Source organism: Dermacentor variabilis, chromosome 8 (genome assembly GCF_050947875.1).
Source record: "Dermacentor variabilis isolate Ectoservices chromosome 8, ASM5094787v1, whole genome shotgun sequence".
Lineage (NCBI taxonomy): Eukaryota > Metazoa > Arthropoda > Arachnida > Ixodida > Ixodidae > Dermacentor > Dermacentor variabilis.
In genome coordinates this window covers 26,163,865-26,173,528 of record NC_134575.1, presented here as the reverse complement: position 1 = coordinate 26,173,528, position 9,664 = coordinate 26,163,865, and the positions used below count along the sequence as shown (strand labels likewise).

The following is a 9,664-nucleotide window of genomic DNA, read 5'->3' as shown; positions in this document are numbered from 1 at the left end:
CGAGCAAGTCAGCAGCAGCAGCAGGGCCGCGTGCACTACGTACATACGTGCAGGCCGGCTATGCCAAAAGAAATATCTGGGCCGACGACAGGGTTACTCCCTCTCTAGTTACTCGCTCGCGAAAGCCGTGTGCGTTTGCTGCCAGCTCGACGCCGCCGCTTCTAACGTCGAGCTGCTGTCGCTCGTCCGCGGTCGCGGCGTCGAATTGTCAGTGGTATAGTCGGTCGGCCCTGAGATGTGCACCTCACCCTCTCACTCCTTCCCGCGTCGCTCCGAAGAGCAACAGTTGGTGCAGCTGTACATTATACGTTGCTGCAAGGAAGAGAAAGGGACAGTTATACTACTGCGCGCCCTTTACCCTTTTTTTTCCCTCCTCTAGAAATCTCCTTTCGAGCACTTTCGTTCGCTTGCTGCTACATTTCTTTCTCGGCCGCCGTTCTTTCCGACGAGAGTGGAACACGCGGGAACCCCCTCGCCTCCCACCTGGTCTGGTCGGCGGAAAGGAGGAGGAGAGAAGGTGGCAAGAAGTCAAACCACGCGTCGCTGGCGGGCGAAGCGAGAGCAAAAACGGAGCTTTCTCCTCGGGGAGAGAGTGGGGTGCGTAGCGCTGGCCGCGGCGGTTGGTGGTAAGTGGTGGCGGAATCGCCGTCGAACGTCTTCGTCGCCGAAGTTCCCGCCGGATCTGTCTGCTCCCGTTTCGCGAGCGCGCGCGACGAAGCAGCAAGTTCGCGAGGAGCGAGCTGCGGGCACCTCGCCTCTTCACCAGTAGCGACGTCTTCAGGATGATGACGATGACGCTGTTGATGGTGATGCGGACGCTATAGCAACGAATGTAGGAGTGAGGCAGTGCAACCGTTGTGCGCGAGACGGAACTGCGAGACTGAGCATCTCTAGTTGTTCTTTCGGCGAGTTTTATACGGGAGGTGTGGTATCGTCTGTGCCCAAGTGGCCCGGGGATCTACATCTTGCAAGACGGCAGTGACCGACCTCCGACGGTCCTGGATTCTCCGGACGTCGTCGAAAAGTGCACGAGAAAAGACAGAGAGAGGGAGAAGTCCAGCTGCTTATTAAGTGAGGAGTGGGTCAACGTTTGGAATTCGTGACGTTGGAGTACTTTCTGCGACTTCTCTAATCCGTACCCGCAAAAAGATCTTGCATATCAGGAAGAGCTTCTCTCCTGCTTCTGGCTGTTGGCTGCCTGCGAATTCAGGTGAGTGCTTCAAACCTTGTCACGGTAATGTGAAAGGCTGCACATTTTTACAGCTACGTTCAACCTAAATGGAACCTATATATATAGCTGCCAGCAATAACTAGATTACCAGCGAAAAAGGTGCTCGCAGTTAGGTACATGATCTTGAAGAATACAGCCAGGAAAAAGCGTTACGGTGAAAATGGCATAAGGAATCGCACGCAACGTCTCGTCAAGTTAATTGTCCGACCTCAACCCCAAGTGCTAAGCCTGGTCGCATGTTTCTTACACTTCTATAAACGCGTTTTGTGCAGTTGATAGATAGCCTGTAGAAATCTCTAGAGTACTGTTCTTTCACCCAGGCTTGTCCTTTCGTGCATAAATGTATATTGACTTTCGTAGACTTCCGGAGAGTTATTAGACAATTGATAGACGATAGTCCACAAGGAGGGTAAGCCCATAAGTTCGCAGGCTCTTCGTAAGACGTTTATAGACGTTATTCAGGAAGGTCCATTGACTTCCTACATCTTAAGATTTGCATGGGTAAAACTGTCAGTTTTCCAGTACAACCAGTATCGCAGTCAGCACTGCGGTACTGGATATGTAAGCAAGCCCTGGTCCTTGTACTTATCCCGCTAACTTGAAGTCTACAGACAGGGGCAACACGTTAAAGGCCATGAAACCACAGGCTGCCTGTGAATACTTGAAGTGAATTAGACGCGCAGCATCAGAGGAAGAAAAACCGACGGTAGGTAATTCACTTTAAGTAGCACATACCAACTAGCCCAACAAGTCATGCTAATGTCTGTGAAGAGCCTATCTATTCAATACTGGGCCGTCTGAAGACATCTTGTAGACCTTCTAAGCAGTTTCATCGTGTCTAGCACTGTTACTGTGTCATTCCTTGCATAACTACATGGTCTACAAACAACAGTCCTAAAGTGAAAGGCCGTAAGGTCACAGGCTGCCTTCAAATAGCCTATCAATTCTACTACAGTGCGTGGACAGACTTCCTGTAGATTCTCTACACAACTTCTAAGGCGCTGTCACTATCATTTCGCAGAAATCACATCGCAGAGCGACCTCGTTCACAACAGTCCACAAATTGTGAAAGGTCATTAGACCCCAAACTTCTCGTAAATAGTCTGTTAGTTCCACAAGAAGGCGTCTACTGACTTCCCTAAGACTGTCTAAACAGTTAACAAACGGGTACAACGCTCTCACTATAATTTCTTGTAGAACGAACTGGTCCATAGACAATAGCCCACAGAAAGCGAAAGGGGCATACGTATCCAGACTGTCTCTCTAAGTAGTATACCGACTCTAAAAGCAGGGCTTCTTACAGGCTTCCTGTAGGCAGTCTAAACCATTTCTATAGGCACAGCAGGCGGCCGTCACTATCGCTCGTCGTAGATGCGACACGGTAAGAAACATGCATCGCGACAAGCCCCAGATCTTGTACACCGATCGCGCTTGCAACGAGAGGATCATATATATATATATATATATATATATATATATATATATATATATATATATATATATATATCCATGCATCGTGGTGCACACTAGTGACACTGTGCACTGCGCTTTGCACTGCATGCGACAGCAATGCACACCTTGAAAAAAAAAAAAAAGGCACGCGATTCCGGTTTATCTTCGACCAGACCGATTTTTAGGCCTATTTCTTTTCGTCGCATGTCTTCGCCGACGTGTCTCGCCCGCGGGAAGGTCACCGTCAGACGCGACACCGCCATCTCTGCAGCCGCTGTGCTTCTCGGTTCCGCATAGCAAATACACACATGCGCGATCGCCCGCATATATGGAGCTCTCTTTCTTTTTTGGAGCTCGGCGAGAGATGTTTTTCAAGGCACGCGCCGAGCCGTTGCGTGCGCTAGGGAGATATCGAGACGAGATAAGGAAGGGCGGCGCGGAGGGAGAAGATCTCCTTGGTTGGACTACGGGCGTTCCCTAGATCTCCGTGGAGGCCGGGAGACTGCGGGCTGTGTGTAGACGCTCTTGTAGTAATCTCCTCCCGCTTTTGGTGCCGGCTAATGAGTGGAACGTTTTCTTTTTTTCTTTTTGCGAGTATTTTCCCACTTGTATAGATGGTGACAACCTAAGAATTACAAGGTTATTACGTACACTGTCCAACTAAAACGAAATTTTCGTAGACGCGCCGGCCAATTAGATTCACTCATTTACCTGACGTCAAGTGGTCTCGCGCGTTTGAAACACGCCGTTTTTTATTTGTTTGTTTGTTGTTGTTTTTTTTTTCCTCCGTACAGATCTGTCATTGTGTCACTTGTTTCAGGATGAAACCTGAAAGTCTAGCCACGTTTTATGGGAGATCATGATGTCACTGTCTAACTAAAAGTAATATTTTAGCTTTAAACAGCTAGCTTCTGTTTTCTAATAAGGCTAGCATTTACATTAGCCGACCAAGGTCATTGAGCATGTGGGCGGGTTCCAGCTGCTTCATCCTTATTTCAGATGTGAAGAGTAGGGCGTACTGCGTTATTATGGGCGAAGCTTCTTTGTAATTTAATTCTTAAGATGTCATGTTCTTTTCTCTTTCTATTCCTTCTTTCCCGTCCCCCACAGTAGGGTAGCCAACCAGACGCATTTCTGTTTAGCACCCCTGCCTTCTCTCTTTGTTTCCTCCTCCTCCTCCCTTAGGCTGTCATAGACTCTAGTTACACCACAACGGAACTGCGTTTCACGTATAGGCTGCAAAATGTACGGAACGGCGTTTCGTGTAACTTGTGTAACTGATTTTCCAGTGAAATGGCTACTAAAATCTGGAAGCGTTTCCACACGCCTGTACCTATTATCCGGAAAGTTGTATCAAACGGATATCTGTTTAAAACCGCGTTATAAAGTGCGTGAGGGACAATCTGAACGCCGGTCCGTATATATATATATATATATATATATATATATATATATATATATATATATATATATATATATATATATATTTCAATTTCATGAGGAACGCCGTGCAATTTGGGTAAGTGGGAAAATATTCGCAACGCTTTTGCACTTACATAGTTGGCACCTAAGTAGAACTAGATTAGGTAGCTTAAGAATGCTGCAAAGATTAGAGCGGGGAAGAGTAAAAGAAAGGGCAGACAAGCGAGGGGGAGGGGGGGCGCGGTGGTTTGCCCCGCACACAGGGCGCGCGTGATCTCTGCATCTGAGTCACTGTTTCTTTTGTTTCCGAGTCCCGTATACAGATCCGGTAGTGCTACTTTAATGGAGTTTGCGTTTGCTCGGTGAATAAATTGGCGCCCCGCAGTCTGCAGCGCTAATGCCGTTGAACAGACGAAAGAAAGAAAGAAAGAAAGAAAGAAAGAAAGAAAGAAAGAAAGAAAGAAAGAAAGAAAGAAAGAAAGAAAGAAAGAAAGCCGAGGCATGTGATGGTGACTACATACGCACGATGTCGTTAGTGCGTCAGCTCGGGCTCGACCTCGCAGTCGTCCCACTTTGTGATTGGGCCAAGTTTTGGGAACTGCGCTACAAGCCGATCGATTCGCGCAATGGCCTCCTGAACGAGCGTTGCTCGTGTTACAGCATGGTTCGCTGTTAAAGGAGACACCTTGTTAGAAATACCAGCACCGAATACAGTATCGGGCAGACGAGACAAGAAAGGATTTGGCAAGGTCCTTTTTATCAACTGAACTCTACCACGCGAATTATAGCAGCAGCCGATTTTCATTTTATAATATGAGACTTCTTGAGTTTTGCAATATTGAATACTTTATGAATTGGTGTTATGATTAAGAGTTGGCCGTACTGCAAACTGTCGTCCACTCTCATGGTGGTTAATAATTCAAGAGCTCGGAGCACCTTAGTTCTGACATCCACGTACTGTAGAATTGAGGAGCTCTACACGCTACATATGCATAAGCAGTCGTGAGGGATTTTTCGGGGGGGGGGGGGGGGGGTGTAAAAGAATTATGGGACACCGTTAATTAGATGCAGGCATCTCGTTGTGCATGAAGTCAGCTGCCCCACGCGCAAGCTCAATAACCGGTGCTCCTGCTGTGCCCATTGCATAATAATTATTCGGAGCGGTGACTAGTTTACTAAGTACAATTTTTCGGCGGAGCTCGGTTGTATGGGTCGAAATTTGTTGCCGGGTCTTGAATACTTTTTTTGCAACTCTTCGGCTGCAATTTCCTTGGCAGGAAAGCGCGGTCTATTTTGGGGGAAGAAAGTGAAGGGTCCAACACCTAATTTGCTTTTTCAAATCTCGCGCCGTAATCTCCAACGCCTAATACTTCAGTGTGATGCCGTCGATTTGAACGAATTTCCGCGTATTTCTTGCCGTATTTTGTTTAGGACAGCTTCTTGGAAGTCTCCGAGTTCAGTCGAACGCAGTTTAATATTTCTCCACTGATCAACGCGTAACTGTACAGCTTCGAGCTGGCAATATCGGAATCTGTGACGTCATGGCGGGACAGTTGGTGCGGGAATGTCAACGTAGCGTCGCCACCTGTCTTAAGCTTTAGCGCCTTTTTTTCCGGCTCGACTCGCCTTTTACCGATCGACCCAAAGTGTGACGCTTACCAATTCATAGAGCTTTAATTTTATTTTTATTTTTTTTTATTTTTGAATGTCCCAGTGAAGTAGTCGAATATTCGAACATCCAGTATATCACATTCAACTATCGAATACAAATAGAATTACTATTGGTCTCGTGTTGGAAAATTCGATTGTTTGCACCCTTACAAGATGCTACTGCACTAGAGTAAAAGAAGAAACAATTGCAGAACGCATTGTAAGGAGTTATACAGGTTGATCCCGAAGCAACCCGCCAAGATTAACGTTACAGGTTCCAAAGTATGACTTGAGGGGAGCTATTGAGGTGCCACAAACGTGAAAACCTAAAGTTCAATCACGACTATTCCTATAATGACTAGGTCCGTGTACATTAGATCAAGCACAGATAAAAGAAAGTAAAAAAAAATCTCAGCGGGCTTGCAAGTGCCACCCGGAGAGGCACTATAGGCCTGGCCGCCCGTATGCAAATAATATTACTAATAATAAAGGTACGCAGAAATGTACAGATTTGTGAAGACGTCAAAACCAGCCTCGCGCCGTGGAATAAATGTCACACTAATTCTTCCGAACGCATCAGCACCAACTTCAGGGGAAAGAAAAAGATTGCGAAAAATGTCTTCCTTCTGGCTGTTCCTCCTTCCACGAAGTTCCCGCAGCGCCTCATCCTTTAGCGCCACCAGTCTGCAATGACGCCCGCGCGATATCCTGTACACCGTCGCGAAGCACGCCGCCAGCGGATGCGCGCGAGATAATACTATGCACCATACTCCAATCCTGTGCATTTACTCAGGTCTCTTTTACCTCCCCTTCCCGATGCGGCCGCTCGGAATGGAATAAAACAGGTCGATCGGCTACGTCGAACGGCAATCGGCGGAGTAGTTACACCATTTGCATTCCGCGGAGCAAACCCCGTGCAAGCGCATCGCGAGCGGAACTGTTTCCTTCACGCCGTGTCCGAGAAGACGGATCATTCAGACGACTCTGCGCTCCCAAAGAGCCGGCGAAAAAAAGAAACGTTTCGAAAATGCGTCATGACTGATATTGTCCCTCGTCTCGGGATATATATATATATATATATATATATATATATATATATATATATATATATATATATATATATATATATATATATATATATATATATATATATATATATATATATATATTGGCGATTATTTCGGAGTCACGTTCGCGCTGCAACCGGTGAGCCACTGAGAAGCCGATGCATCGCTCACGAACTATATATCACGCCACCGTCCGCTGACAATGAATAGACGAGTGTTCATAGCGTCGAATAGAAAGCACCGCTGTTATTAATGTTTAAATTTTTTAACTTTTTTCTATTTACAAACACTGCAGGCAGCAGTGCTGCCCAAGCAGGAGAGGGTTACGAAAGACGAGTTTGCAAAGACAGCTAGAAAGTATTGACATCAATACATTCAACGATACGAGAGGGCAGGCGGTTCCGTTGTTCGATTGCGTAGGGGGAAAATGAATATTGCAATTGTTTAGTTCTGGCTCTCACGCTCTTATGCATTTATGCTCTTATGGATTTACGCCGGCATGTTAGAAAGAAAAAAAGAAAAGGTTTGCTCGAGTCGTTTGGTTAGGCAGAGTGTTTGCGCACGAGCGGTATTGGTGCTATATGGCAAACGTATCGAACGGATTATTTCGGCGCGCGCAATGAATATTAAACTGTGCCTGCTTGAGTACGCCGCGCGATAGCTCGGTGAATAATATTCAAACGCGACGAGGTAACAGCGTGAGCGGAGAAATTTTAGCGCGAATGCCTATCAACTACACTCTGGTAAAGTGAAGTTCAGAAGCGTAGACTGTTGGGCCAGTTGATGCATCATGTGGTGTCGTCGAGCGGAAATACGGGTGGGAAGAAACGGATCGTCTGTCCTGTCCCACTCCGTTTCTTCCCACCCGTATTTCCGCTCGACGACACTACACTCTGGAAACCGATGCGTTGTGTGGGAAGATCGATCGACTCGACCGTCGAGTCGACACCGATCCGAAGCGAGGAAACGGAACATCGCGCAAGACTTTATATCGGTGTACTGTAGAGAGCGAGAGCGCGAAAGAAAGAATTAAGGCAAGGGGGGAGGTTTAACCGCGACTGAAAATTTGGCTTGCTACCCTACACTGAGGGATCGAGGGGGGGGGGGGAGACGATCGCTCCCTAATGCGCGAGTTCGCATCGATATTATAGAGACCATTGCCAAATAAATGAAATTGAATTTCAGTTATCAATTTTAATCACCTGGAGGTTCCTTTATTACGTCCGCCCAATACACGGCACACGAACGTTTTTTTTTTTAGGTTCTTTTCGGTTTTTTTCTTTCGTTTTTCTTTCCCTCCACCGCCATATAGGAATGCGGCCGCTACGACCGGGTTCCAACCCGGAACCTCGAGCTCAGCGGCGCATGCGCTATCGCCGCTGAACTACTACATCGCCGTAAGTCCTGTACACCGTTTCGGACAAACCATTTCGGAATGCCAACCCCATAAGCCGTCGCAGCAGAGGGATACGAAGGACACTGCTACAATTCTCGAAGACAAACAAACCTGCGGGAAAAAAGAGGCTTTAGCCTCGATTGATTGGTGGTCATTGGGTTGCACGAAATCACTGGCTTTGTGTGGTGCATACGGAATGTTCATTTTTAGGTAATTAAGAATTTTTCTTTAAATCGCCAGTGGCACGCATATACCATAATTTTTGCATGGCCCTTGAGATGGACAATGTGGAGAGACGGACACATTACTAGCACGAGAAATCGAAACGCGTAGTCAAGTTATCAGCAAAAAAAAAATTAATAATTAGCTTCTCGATTAATCACTTGGTGGCACGTACTGCAATTTCCGAATTGTAGCCGGTGAGTCGGTAAGGCGCGTCCACTTGGGATGGATCTCCAGGATGGCACCCTGCAGTTTCGAGATAATAGTTCCCCAAAGTGCGGGAAGAAATACGTGGGTGCTCCAGTTACTTTTGCGCTTTAATGCATAAAAGAAAAAGAAATTTCCTTAAAAAGGTAAGTGGAACAACCGGGCATTCTTACGGCGAGTTTGATTTCGCGCACACCTCAAAACTGGCGTCATTTCTGTAAATTCGTTCCAAGTGGATGCGCTCTGCAAACTCATCCGGTTACAATTCGTAAATTGCAATATTTACCATCAAGTAATTACTTAGGTAGTTAATTAGCGATATCTTAAGTTATTTGAATGCATGCTTCGAGTTCTCGTGCAAGTAATGCCCAGCTCTCTGCACAATCCAGCCGAAGAACTAGAAATCAGGTTATCTGCAACCGGCGATCTTTCAAGATTCCGTAAAACTTAAAAATAATCAGCCTGTGTAGTGTGAGGTGATCGCGACTAGCTGGCATCATGTGCCCGTGCCCACTGGCCCTTCTTTTCAATTCAATTCACTTCAATTCAATAGAGTTTATTTATTTCGTCAACAAGAAAGGTACTAAAATTGGCGTTGTATGCATCTGTACTGCCCGCTTCGGACGCTTACACAAAGCTGTTCTTGCAACATGGCGTCTCTCTCTCTCCCTCTCTCTCTCTAGGTATAACCACTAACGGAAAAGTGATGAAAAATAATTGCTCGTCGTAATTTACTCTTAACAGCGGTTTTTCACACTGCGACGAGCATTCTTTCCAGCCCAATTACTCGCACCGGGCGGTCGAACCAGAAAAAAAACAACGAAAATCGGCACCGCGTGCGATCTCGATAAACAAATCCTTCGAACTACAGGACACGGAGAGAGAGAGAGAGAGAGAGAGAGAGACTGACTTATTGTTTATTCATTCGCAAGATACCACGCGTTCATATTGAAGGATAAAAGAATAAAAGAAGACAGAAAGAAGAAAAAAAATCTCACTGGAAAACGTGTGAACGCA

The 9,664-nt window shown here is 46.3% G+C and overlaps 1 protein-coding gene across 1 annotated transcript in view; it reads left to right on the top strand.

The window, feature by feature from the left end:
* The first annotated feature begins 596 nt into the window (after positions 1-596).
* Positions 597-9,664, top strand: part of LOC142589874 (uncharacterized) — a 75,714-nt gene continuing 66,646 nt past the window's right edge. The window contains exon 1 of the mRNA XM_075701522.1: positions 597-1,210. The gene's annotated coding sequence lies outside the window, so the exon portion shown is untranslated. The remainder of the gene's footprint in view (positions 1,211-9,664) is intronic.